Genomic DNA, 13,519 nt, shown 5'->3' with positions numbered 1-13,519 from the left:
AGGTCGAGGCTGTGGGGGCCAGGAGCAGCCACTGCACTCCAGTCTGGGCGACGGAGTGAGACTCCAACTCAAAAAGAAAAGAAAAGAAAAGTTGCTCTCGTAGAAGCAGAGGTTGGAATAGTGGTTACTAGAGTCGGGGAACAGTTTAGAAGGAAGGGGAATTGTGAGAGGTTGGTTAACAGATACAAAAGTGCAGCTAGATGGGAGGAATAAGTTCTATGTTCTATAACACTATAGGGTGGCTATGGTTAACATGTTATTGTGTATGTTCAAATAGCTAGAAGAGTGAGTTTTGAAATTTCCCAATACAAGGAAAATTAGAGGTTATGGATATGCTTGTTACCTTGGTTTGACCATCACATACTGTATGCATGTATCAAAATATCACACTGTGCCCCATAAATATGTACAATTACAGTATTGATTAAAATGACAATTTCTTTAAGAAATAGAAGAAAAATTATGCTGCCAGCTGACTCTCAGGTATACTATGAAAATATTTTTTTCGGCCGGGCTCGGTAGCTCAACCTGTCATCCCAGCACTTTGGGAGGCCGAGGAGAGTGGATTGCCTGAGCCTGCGGGTTCGAGACCTGCCTGGGCAACTTGGCAAGACCTTGTCTCTACAATACATCAAAAATGAGCCCGGCGTGGTAGCACACGCCTCTCGTTCCGGCTACCTGGAAGGCTGAGGCGGAAGAATCACCGGAACCCAGCAGATCGAGGCTGCGGTGGCCGGGAGCGGCCATTGCACTCCAGTCTGGGCGACAGAGTGAGACTCCTACTCAAAAAAATAAAAAATAAATAAATATTTTTTTCATATCCCCCCAAATAATAATAAAAATGTGCTGCACTTTCCTTATCCACCCATCCATGATGAACATTCAGGTTGTTTCCACCTCCTGGCTATTGTGGATAACGCTGCAGTGAACACGGCAGTGTAAGCATCACTTCTCGCGGTTCTATTTTCAATCCTTTTGGATAAATGCCCAGAAGTGGGGCTGCTGGATCATATGGTAGTTCTATTTTTAAATTCTTTGGTGACCTCTATACTGTTTTCCATAACAACTGCACCATTTGACACTCCCACCAACAGCACACAAGACTTTGTAAGAAGTCCCACTGGTCTTTTTTATTGTTTTTATTGTCTGTGCCTTTGGTATCAGGTCTGAGGAATCTCAATATTTTGAAGCTTTTTCTTATGTTTTCTTCTAATAAGTTTATGGTTTTAGGTCTTACATTTAAGTCCTTAATTCCTGTGAGTCAATTTTTGTATATGGTGCTAGGTAAGGGTTCAGCTTCATTCTTTCGCATGCCGTTATCCAGTTTTTCAATTATTATTATTATTTTTTAAATAATTTTTTTTTTTTGAGTTAGAGTCTCACTCTGTCACCCTTGCTGGAGTGCAGTGGCACGCTCCCGGCCACCGTATCCTCGACCTGCTGGGCTCTGGCGATCCATCTGCTTTCAGGCTTCCAAGTAGCTGGAACTACAGGCGCGCACTACCATGCCCAGCTAATTTTTTTTTTTGTTTTTAGTTGGAGTCTCACTGTGTCGCCCAGACTGGAGTGCAGTGGCTGCTTCCGGCTACCGCAGCCTCGACCTGCTGAGCTCCACCAATCCTTACGCCTCAGCCTTCCGAGTAGCCAGAATTACAGACACGTGCTACCACGCCCGGCTGATTTTTTGATTTATTGTAGAGGTGAGGTCTCTCCACGTTGCCCAGGTGGGTCTCGAACCCCTGGGTTCAGGCAATCCACTCACCTCAGCCTCCCAAAGTGCTGGGATTACAGGCTAAGCCACCAAGCCCGGCTAATTTTTTTATTTATTGTAGAGATGAGGTCTCACCAAATTGCCCAGGGGGGGTCTCGAACCCGCGGGCTCAAGCAATTCACTCACCTCAGCCTCCCAAAGCGCGGGATTACAGGCTGAGCCACTGAGCCCAGCTTATTTTTTTTTCTTTTAATATTTTTTTTTTTTGAGTTGGAGTCTCACTCTGTCACTTAGGCTGGAGTGCAGTGGCACACTCCCGACCACCGCAGCCTCGACCTGCTGAGCTCCAGCGATCCTTCTGCCTCCACTTTCCAAGTAGCCAGAACTACAGGCGCGCCCTACCAAGCCCGGCTAATTTTTGATTTGTTGTAGAGACGAGGTCTCGCCAAGTTGCCTGGGCTGGTCTCGAACCCATGGTCTCAGGCAATCCACTCGCCTCGGCCTCCCAAAGTGCTGGAATTACAGGCTGAGCCAACAAGCGCAGTCACAAGTAGGTAGTTTCTAGTCCACTGTTTCACAGAGGAGGTAGGCCTATGAAATACTGAGATAAGCCAGGCTCGGTGGCTCAGCCTGTAATCCTGCGCCTTTGGGAGGCTGAGGCGAGACCTCATCTCTACAATAGATAAAAAAATCCGCTGGGGTGGTAGCACATGCCTGTATTTCCTGCTACTTGGAAGGCTGAGGTGGAAGGATCGCTGGAGCCCAGCGGGTCCAGGCTGCGGTGGCCGGGAGCAGCCACTGCACTCCAGTCTGGGCGACAGAGTGAGACTCCAACTCAAAAAAAAAAAAAAGAAAAAAGAAATACTGAGGTACAGCTCCCCGCTTTAAATGGTCTTAGCCCATTGTCCCTCCAAGCACTGCCGTTCTTCCCCCGACATCAGCCTCTCTGTGTGGCCTCAGGACAGTCACAGCTTCCTCTGGTTTCACTGTCATCTACTCATCTGGGGATTTTAGTTGGTTTGTTTGGCCTTTGGGGGTGTCCTTGGGGCTGGGTGATGAAAGTTCCTTCCTGCTCTGTGTGTCATTCCCTCAGCCTTGTCTTCCATCCAAGAACCAGGCCACCATTCTTGGGAAGCTTCCTGGAGCCCCTCCCTCCACATCCCCTGATGTTCACTGACGGCTTCAGACACAGGTGACCACCCCTGAGTGAGTCACTGGCCGTGTGTTTGGGACCACCTTGTCGCTGGGACCGTCTTTCCCTGGTGTACCCCTGGAAGAATGGAGGCCCAGACCAGATGGTGGCTCCATCTTGCAGCGGAAGTTGGGCGGGAAGCAATGAAAACGCCTGCGATAGAAACCTTGCCGGAGCCCCTTTGTTCTCTGCCTGCTTGGGTCTCCCTGAATTCCCGCACCTCCATCTAGGTGAACACAACAGGCTCCGGCCCTCCCACCCTCTGGGCTGCACCATGGGAACTTTGCCCCTTTCACCCCCTCCTCATTTTCTCAACTCGCTCTCCTCCAGGGCAATGGCAACCTCCTTTCTGCAAACAGGAGACTCCCGGGGCTGGAAGTTCCTCAAGCTGAAATCTTGCATAGGCCACCGTCCCTTTCCAGGTTCTCAGTTCTCTGGACAAACCCAGGCGACTGTGGCCTTGGCCAAAAAAAAAAAAAAAAAGTACTTTTTTCAGCAGCCAATTTCTGACCACAGTCTACATTTATCAGAAAATAACTGCCCCCAAGTGCTAAAGGGGTTTCACCTCAGCTCTCCTCCCTGCTCCCAGGGAGGTTATATGTGTCCTCGCCTCAGGGTATCCTCAGGTGATGTCAACCGAAGAAAGATAGGGCATTGCTGGCACAGGCCTGCGAGCAGGAAGCAGCAGGCATTCTCCAAGGCGCAGCTCAGGGTGTCCAGTCAGGAGGTCCCCGGTATGTGGGTATAGAATCTAGCTTGAGCCTTAGGACAGACACTTGACTGAGCCTCTGTCCTAGAGATATCACTCTTTATCTGCCAGTGATCAGCTTGCAGGGCGACCAGAGAGGGTGAGAGCCAGCAGCCGACATCAATACCCAAGTTTATGCAAGAAGAGTAGGATGTTTTGAGAGGTCTGCTGGTGTCTCCTTTGGTGATGGGTCCCCGTGACTATCATGTACTATCTGCACTGTCAACACCTGAAACCCTTCAGGTCGCAGCCTCTCCAACCTGGTGCCCAGACACGCCCCCAGAATCGTGTGTGTCTCCACCACACCCACCACACGACATCAGTGCTTCAAAGACATGCTGAACACCAGTCAAATGGACCCGGCAGAGCAAATAAGGGAAGACAAAATCCAACTCCAATCCTGTCCTGCTCATCAAGCGGGAAAGGCCTGCAGGACCTTCACCTTAAAGTCTTTGGTTTAGGGACTTGTGCTGACCACAGAGAAAAAGCAAGGGCCTTGGAGAGGAAGGGTGACTGGTCGGAGGTAGGAGGAAGCTGTGGCCGGGGAGCTGGGGTGATGGCGTGAGCTATAGGGAAGTGCTGCGTTCTGTGGTTGATACACAGGAATCTATGTGCACTCTGCTGATTGTGGAACCAAGATGAAGTTCACAGTCATGTTTTTATCTCACGCTTTCTTTTTTTTTTGAGTTGGAGTCTCACTCTGTCGCCCAGACTGGAGTGCAGCGGCCGCTCCCGGCCCCCGCAGCCTCGACCTGCTGGGCTCCGGCGATCCTTCCGCCTCAGCCTTCCGAGTAGCCGGAATTACAGGCTGCACGCTACCACGCCCGGCTCATTTTTTGATTTTATTGTAGAGATAAGGTCTTGCCTGCCCAGGCGGGTCTTGAACATGCAGGCTCAGGCAATCCACTCACCTCAGCCTCCCAAAGGCGTGGGATTACAGGCTGAGCCACCAAGCCCGGCTTTTTTTTTTTTTTTTTGAGTCGGAGTCTCTCTCTGTCACCCAGACTGGAGTGCAGTGGCTGCTCCCGGCCACCGCAGCCTCGACCTGCTGGGCTCCGGCGATCCTTCCGCCTCAGCCTTCCAAGTAACTAGAGCTACAGGCGCGCGCTACCACGCCCGGCTGATTTTTTTATTTATTGTAGAGATGAGATCTCACCAAGTTGTCCAGGAAGATCTCTCGCTTTCAACCAGACTCTGAAAGTTTTCTGTCACTATTACGTCTTCTGATACTTGGTGTTAAACCTAGCTGGAGGCTGGGCACAGCATCTCATGCCTGTAATCCCAGCACTTTGGGAGGCCGAGGTGAGAAAATTGCTCGAAGCCAGGAGTTGGAGACCAACCTGGGTAACATCGTGAGAGCGCATCTCCACAAAAAATAATAAATAGCCAGGTGTGGCGGCACATGCCTGTAGTCCCAGCTACTCGGGAGGCTGAGGTGGGAAGACTGCATGAGCCCAGGAGACGGAGGCTGTGTGAGCCACGATCATGCCATTGCACTCCAGCCTGGGTAATAGGGTGCGACTCCAAATCAAAAAAAGAAAAAGGAAAAAGAAGAGGAAAATATCTAGCTGGAGGGGTAGGGGGAGAAAACTGATGGAATCAAACCACAAAGGAGATGGAGCTGGAGACTGGAGGGCTTGGTCACAAGCAGCCAGGCCAATATGGTAGCCACAGGCCATGTGTGGCTCTTGAGCACTTGAAAATTTGGCAAGTCAGTCATGCACAGTGGCTCACACCTGCAACCCCAGCACTTTGAGGGGCCAAGGAAAGAGGATTACTTAAGCCCAGGAGTTCAAGACCAGCCTGGGCAACATAGCGAGACCTCACCTCTACAAAAAATATTTTAAAAATTAGCTGGATGTGGTGGCATGAACCTGTAGTCCCAGCTACTTGGGAGGCTGAGGTGGAAGGATCACCTGAGCCCAGGCGGTTGAGGCTGGGGTGAGCCGTGATCATGCCACTGCATTCCAGCCTGGGTGATAGAGTGAGACCTTGACTCAAATTTAAAAAAAGAAAGAAAGAAAAAGAAAATTTGGCAAACTGAGTGTTGTGAGTGACAAATTCATATTAGGTTTTGAAGATTTATTATGCAAAAGGAATTGACAATACCTCCATTATCACCGAAATGGTAATATCTTGAGCATATTGGGCTAAATCAAATATACTACTAAAATTAATTTTGCCCTTTCTAATTCAGCTACTAGAAGATTTAACTATAATGATGCCCATTATATTTTGATCGGACTGTGCTGGGCTGCAGTGTAAGTGGGATCAGGATGTACTGGCTTTTATAATCATCAAGGCAGGAGCCCAGGGGGATGGTGGAGTGGGTGGATGTCACAAGGGTGCCCCCAGCCCTGCTGTTGCTCAGCCTTCTGGAAATAGAGGGACCAGGGTGCAAGTAGGGATGTTTTGAGGGAAATGCCGATGACCCAGTGACTCATCACCAAGCTCGGGCAAAGTGTCTGCTGTGTATCAGGCACTGAACTACACACTGGGGACAAACATGGTTCCTGCACTCAAAGAGCCACACCTGCAAGCCATCCCCATTCCAGTGTCCCATGTGTGTCATGTACGAGATGCCATGATGGTGGTTGCTGAGAGGCCATCGCCACCTGATTCCATGTGACCAGCAGAGGCTTCAGAGGGCAGGACATTCCACCTGAGCATGAAAGGATAAGTAGGAGTCTCCAAGGTGGAGAAGAAGGGAGGGGGCTTCCAGACAGAAAAATCACCCCACACAAAGACAAGAAAGAGCTTGTGAGAATGGGGGGCTTCTTGGGATGGCAGGAGAAAGAGATGTAAGGCTGGATGAACAGGTTGGGTCAGAAGCTGAGAGCATCAAGCGCCATACTGAGAAAAAAAACAAGAGCTTCTGGAAAGGAAATTGGGAGGCATCCCATAGCATTTGCTAGACTTTCCTTCCTGGGCAACTCTTTTTTTTTTTGAGTTGGAGTCTTACTCTGTCGCCCAGACTGGAATGCAGTGGCCGCTCCTGGCCACCGCAGCCTTGACCTGCTGGGCTCCGGCGATCCTTCCACCTCAGCCTTTCAGGTAACTGGAACGACAGGCGTGTGCTACCACGCTGGGGTCATTTTTGATGTATTGTAGAGACGAGGTCTCACCAAGTTGCCTGGGCAGGTCTCGAACCCGTAGGCTCAGGCAATCCACTCACCTCTACCTCCCAAAGACTCAGGATTACAGGCTGAGCCACCGAGCCCGGCTGGGCAACTCTTTTAAGTCTTTTTGGGCTCCAAAATAACACTTTTTAGCTGAAAAACAAAAGACAACCTCAAGTTTGCACAGCATTTGCTACGACGGGGCTCATAAGGCATCTGCTAATGGCTGGGAGTTGATTATCTCAGCACAGACACACCCAGTCCTGAATTGCAGAAGCAGAAGAGGCGTCTGGCAGACTCAGGGCGTTTGGACTCTGGCCCTGGCTCTGCTGTGACCATCCCTTTCTGTTCTCGTCTCTGATTTCCCTGCTCCTGTCTTCCTACTCTTAGGTATTCTTGAGAGTGGCAGGCTATGGGCTTCTTGCAGATTTCCATTGGAAACATTCAGAACACACATGCCCTCTGCAAGGCAGGCATAACGAGTCCTTGGTGGTGGTGGCCCGCAGGAGGAGGAGAAAGAGGAGTCTGTGTGGCAGGGAACTTGCTTATTCTTGTTGACTTCCCCACTCCGGGGTGAGGACAGCACTTGGTACCTCATCGAGGGTTAGAAATAGATGCGAAATAAGGAATGAGGAAACGACAGGAAATGGGGGAGGGGCGGGCGTGATAGTGGGGACCCGGCTCGGAGAGAAGGACAGTTCATAATTTACAATAAAATTCAGCATCGAGGGATGGATGAGCGGGGAGAAAGTTCAGGGAGACACTTGGATTGTTTTCCAAGCCCAAAGAAGTGATGTCGTGACTTGGCTTTTCTCCAAAAAGCCAACAAAGCCTCAAAACCTCTGGTTCCCCAGTGGAGGCGATTCTGTCCATCGTCTGGGCAGTATCTGGAGATGAGTGTGGTTGTCACAATTAGTGTGTGCTGCGGAGTGCTAGTGACATCTGCTAGACAGAGCCCAGGCTCCTGCTAAGCCTCTTACAAAGCACAGAATAACAAGGAACGATCCCGTACAAAATGTCAGTAAAGTTCAACATTGAGTGATCCCGTGATCCAGTCATCCTCCTCCTAGGTATCCATCCAAGAGAACTGAAAACAGGGCTGGGCTCAGTGGCTCAGTCTGTCATCCCAGCACTTTGGGAGGCCGGGGTGAGTGGATTGCCTGAGCCTGCGGGTTCGAGACCAGCCCGGGCTACTTGGTAAGAACTTATCTCTACAATACATCAAAAAATCAGCCGGCCGTGGTAGCGTGCGCCTGTAGTTCTGGCTACTTGGAAGGCTAAGGCAGAAGGATCGCCGGAGCCCAGTAGGTCGTCGCTGGGGTGGCCGAGAGTGTGCCACTGCACTCCAGCCCGGGCGACGGGTGAGACTCCAGATCAAAAAAAAAAAAGTAAATTAAAAAGAAAGAAAACATAGTCCCACATGAAGAGCTGTACATACATATTGATAGCAGCACGATTCACAATAGCCAAAAGGTGGAAACAACCCAATCTGCCAACTCACGAGTTGGATAGAGAGTGGTCTACTCATACAATAGGAAATTATTCAGCCATAAAAAGAAACAGAGTACTGACATGTGAAGCAACACGGATGAACCTTGAAAACATGCTTGATGAAAGAGGCCAGCACGAAAGCACAAAAGGCCACATTTCAGTTGTTTCCTTTTTTTATTTTTTATTTTGAGTCAGGAACTCACTCTGTAACCCAAGTTGGAGCACGTGGAGTGCAGTGGCATGATCATGGCTCACCTCAGCCTCTCAAGTACCTGGGACTACAGGCACACACCACCACATCCAGCTACTTTTTTTTATTTTTGTAGAGACAAAGTCTCGCTGTGTTGCCTAGGCTGGCCTAGAACCCCTGGGCTCAAGCAATTCTCCCATCTTGGCCTCCCACAGTGCTGAGGCTACAGGCATGAGCCACCGTGCCTAGGTGATGACTCAGTTTACATAGTATATCCAGAATAGGTAAATCCATAGAGAAAGAAGGTATATTAGCAGTTGCCAGTGGCTGGGGGGAGGAGAGGGAAGAGAGGGAGCGACTGCTGGTGGGTACAAGGTTTCTTTTTGGAATCATGAAAATGTTCTGAAATTAGACAGTGGTTGATGGTCACAAAACTCTGATTCTTCTAAGAACCACTGAATTGTACATTCTAAGGTCAGATTTTATAGTATATGAATTATGAGATCAAAAAACCTCAATTTTTTATTTATAAAAATTGTGTATTTATTCTTATCTGCTTAAATTCAGTCACCTTTAAAGTACTTTCCGTTTGATGCAATACACCTATCGAGATGCTTTTTTCACTGCTCAAAAGAGATTGTGATCTCATGAATTTTGATGCCTTTTAGCGCTTCTGCCGTTTTTTCGTTTCGCCTTTTCCACGTGGGCAAAAAGTTTCCTTCTTGGGACTTTTTTTCATCCAAGGAAACAAGAAAAGTTGCTCAGGGCGAGATGAGGTGAAGAGGAAGGGTGGAGCACGGGGGTCAAGCCGTTTTGGGCCAAAGGCTGCTGAACGCTCGCTCAGCGTGATCCGGACAGGTGCGTGGTCGTGGTGGAAGAACCCGTCTGCTGTTTGCCACAGTGCGGAAGTTTCTCTCACAGCATCGCCTCTCACCACAACACTCACTAATACACGGATTCCAGTGGGTTTCTAGAACACTTACAAGCAGAGAAGCTTGTAAGACGGGGGCCCGCCCTCCAAAAGATCATTCCGGTTTTCGAGGAGTCTCCCTTCATTTATCTTTTTAGAAAGTCACCCTCCGCCCAGTTAAACACAGTAGTACCAAGGTTGCATAATCCTGTTCTAAACAAAGAATGTGATTCCAGCAGCAGAATATTTGGGGGATGGGACACAAAAAAGACAGCCAAGTGGGCCATTCTAGCCACCGGGTCCAGTCCATGCTTAGAAGCTTCTTCCTGCATCCTTGGGCAAAACTGTTTTTGGAACTCATCAAGGTTGATGCCTCTTCATGCTTCTGCTATTTTTGGTTCACCTCTTCCACACTGGCAAAATGTTTCCCTTTTTTCATTCAGGGAAACAAAAAAAGAGTCGCTGGGGGCAAAATCAGATGAATAGGAAAGGTGGGGCACAGAGGTCATGTGGCTTCTAGTCAAAAACCACTGAACACTCAGCGGGGTATGGGCAGGTGGGTTGTCATGGTGGAAGAACCAGTCACCTGTTTGCCACCACTTGGGACATTTCTTCTGCAAATGGTGACACAACCTTCTCAAAACTTCCAGCTAAAAACCGATGGGTTCCCAGAACACTTACCTAGTGGGGGAAACCTGTACTACAAGGGATCCACCCTGCAAAAAGATAATTCCGGTTTTTTCTAAAGGGGGGGAGGGTCTCCCCCATATGCACTGAAATTTTTGAAAGATGTTGGACAAACTGACTTGGACATCTGGTCGACCTTCAGAAGGGTCCTATCCACTTATCTTCTCACCCAGAGCATGCGGCAGTACCCCCTTTCCCTAGTCTCTTGCCGATATTTGATCTTTTCACGTCTCTATTTTTTTTTCAATCTGATAGGAGAAAATCGTGCCTCGTTATTTTCAGAATTTGCATTCCTTTATTTGCCACTTTAATTTCTTTTCCTGTGAGCTATCGAATTGCTGGTTTTGCCGTTGAGCTTTTATCCTTTTCTTATTGAATTCTTCTGAGTGCTCTGTAAATTAAGAAAATCAGCTATTTGTCAAGTGCCTGCAACATTTCCTCCATGGTTTGTTATTTTTTCAAAAACTTTTAAGAATGTTTTCAGCCAGTGAGGTTTCACTTTTTTTTAGGTGACTTCCCAATAAGCTTTATGGCTTATGAGGTTTGAGTTTTCCTCAGAACTGTTCCATTTCCTTTTTTTTTTTTTAAGTTGGAGTCTCACTCTGTCACCCAAGCTGGAGCATGGTGGCATGCTCACGGCCACCGCAGCCTCGACCTGCTGGACTCAGGCAATCCTTCCGCCTCAGACTTCCAAATAGCTGGAACTACAGACATGCACCACCATGCCCAGCTAATTTTTTGATTTATTGTAGAGACGAGGTCTCACCAAGTTGCCCAGGTCTCGAACCCCTGGACTCAAATAATCCTCTCTCCTCGACCTCCCAAAGTGCTGGGATTACAGGCTTGAGCCACCACGCCCTGCCCAGAACTGTCCCATTTCAAGAGTCTAATAAATGCACTATTATTCTAAAACTTTTGTAGTTTTGTTTCCTATTTAAATCTTTGACCTATCTGTAAATTGTTTTGGCTTACAGAGTGAAGTGCACATAGAACTTTAGTTTCCATGGCTGTCCATCCTATCTGTCCTTCCTGACTGCTTGGGGTGGTGGGCCAGTCTAGTCTTGAGCCCACTCCAAGGGAAAGGAACTCAGTTCAGAAACGGTGACACAGGTCTACTTCGAGCCTGGTCCAGAATCCAGGCTGTGTACAAGCAGCGTGATCTTGGGCACGTTTCCTCACCAGCCCAGTCCTCGCTTTTCATGTCTGTGAAATGGATGAGACATGTCCTCCCCTATCCCTTTCAACCCCAACTTTGTGTGACTCTGAGTCAGTTTCTATGACTCCCAGTTCAGGCCGTTTGAATCACTAAACCAGCTGTGCCACCTCTGCCAGCAGAGAACTTGAACTTGGGGGGCTTGCAGCCTCAAAATACCCATGGGTAGAGCAGTTCCCGCTGAAGTCAACCCCAGAAAGCTCTGTCCCCAGGAGGAGGGACTCAGTGTTGCCCCCACGGGTCCTCCTTAAATCACCTGCTCAAGTCTCGGCTCAGATGTCAGGAAGTCCTTCAACACAAACGGGGCACGATTCCTGTCTTCACAGAACTTACATGACCATCTGAATGAATCTTGTTTTTGTTTTGTATTCTGTCCCCTCCCCACGAAGACCCAAGGTCCAGATAGAAAAGATCTCATTTATCTTCCTCACTGCTGAGTCTCTTGTGCCAAGAACAGCCCCCGGTACGCAGTAGGGAAGTCAGTAAATACTCATCACTATAACTGGGCTTGGTGGCTTGCACCTGTAGCCCCAGCTACTTGGGAGGCTGAGATGGGAGAATCACTTGAGTCTAGGAGTTTAAGTCCAGCCGGGCCACATAGTGGGACTCTGTCTCTTAAAAATAAATAAATAAGCCAGGCTCGATGGCTCAGCCTGTAATCCCGTGCCTTCGGAGGCTGAGGTGAGTGGATTGCCTGAGCCCGTGGGTTCGAGACCCGCCTGGGCAACGTGGCGAGACCTCATCTCTACAATAAATCAAAAATGAGCCGGGCGTGGTAGCGTGTGCCTGTAGTTTCAGCTACTCGGAAGGCTGAGGCGGGAGGATCGCCGGAGCCCAGCAGGTCGAGGCTGCGGTGGCCGGGAGCCGCCACAGCCCTCCAGTCTGGGCGACAGAGTGAGAGTCCGAGTCAAAAAAAAAAAAAAAGACTGATGGAGAATAAATTGCACCAAAATCCTTTTAAACATACTACCCTTTGGCCAAGAAATTTCTAGACTTTATCCTAAAGAAATAATTATGTGCAAAAATGGTCATAACAGCTCTGGTTACAATAGCAAGAAACTGGAAACAGCTAAATGTACAACAGTAAGGAAGAGGTTAAATAAATTACCTTCCATTCATGAAAGCGACTTTTCTATACTTTTGTTTGTTTGTTTGTTTGAGTTGGAGTCTCACTCTGTCGCCCAGACTGGAGTGCAGTGGCCGCTCCCTGCCACCGCAGCCTTGACCTGCTGGGCTCCGGTGGTCCTTCCACCTCAGCCTTCCAAGTAGCTGGAACTACAGGAGCACGCTACCATGCCCGGCTAATTTTTGATTTATTGTAAAGATGAGGTCTTACCAAGTTGCTGAGGCGGGTCTCGAACCCGCGGGCTCAGGTAATCCACTCACCTCAGCCTCTCAAAGGTGTGGGATTACAGGCTGAGACATCGAGCCCGGCTTACATTTTTAAAAGTATATGTTATTTGGGCATATGTTCTAAAGGAAATATAGATATACAAGTTCTATATTATTTTCCTCTTTAAGTTTGACTATATTTTCTAATTTTTTTAAACAAATAGATATTTCTTCTGTAGTTAAAAACAAAAATATGTTTAGCCTGGTGCAATGGCTCATGCCTGTAATCCCAGCACTTTGGGAGACCAAGGCAAGAGGATTGCTTGAGCCCAGGGGTTTGAGACCGCCTGGGCAGCATGGTGAGACCTTGTCTCTGCAATAAAACAAAAAAATTAGCTGGGTGTGATGGCAAGCACCTATAGTTCCAGCTACTAGAAAGGCTGAAGTGGAAGGATTGCCTACACCCAGCAGGTCGAGGCTGTGGTGGCTGTGAGTATGCCACTGCACTCCAGCTTGGGCAACAGTGAGACTCCAACTCAACAAAAAAAATTTTTTTAGTTGGGGGCTCACTGTGTCACCCAGGCTGGAATGTAGTGACACAATCGTGGCTCACCACGCTTCAACATCCAGGATTCAAGGGATCTTCCCACCTCAGCCTCCCGAGTAGCTGAGACTACAGGTATGCACCACCACGCTCAGTTATTTTTACTTATTTATGTGTGTACAGACAACTTCTCACTCTGTTACCTAGGCTGGTATAGTTTTTGATACATGTAAAAAAAAAACTCTTAACAGTGTTGAAATTGTTTACAAAATAAAATCTAAGCCCTTTAGCATCACGTGCAGATGTTTTGTGAACTGTCCTCCTCTGGCCTCACTCCCCACCACATGCAGCCTCACCCTTTTTTTTTTCTTTTTTTTTTTTT

The sequence above is a fragment of the Carlito syrichta genome, unplaced genomic scaffold, assembly GCF_000164805.1.
Source record: "Carlito syrichta isolate Samal-C Ts95f unplaced genomic scaffold, Tarsius_syrichta-2.0.1 Scaffold311090, whole genome shotgun sequence".
NCBI lineage: Eukaryota > Metazoa > Chordata > Mammalia > Primates > Tarsiidae > Carlito > Carlito syrichta.
Note: the sequence above shows the minus strand (reverse complement) of the source record.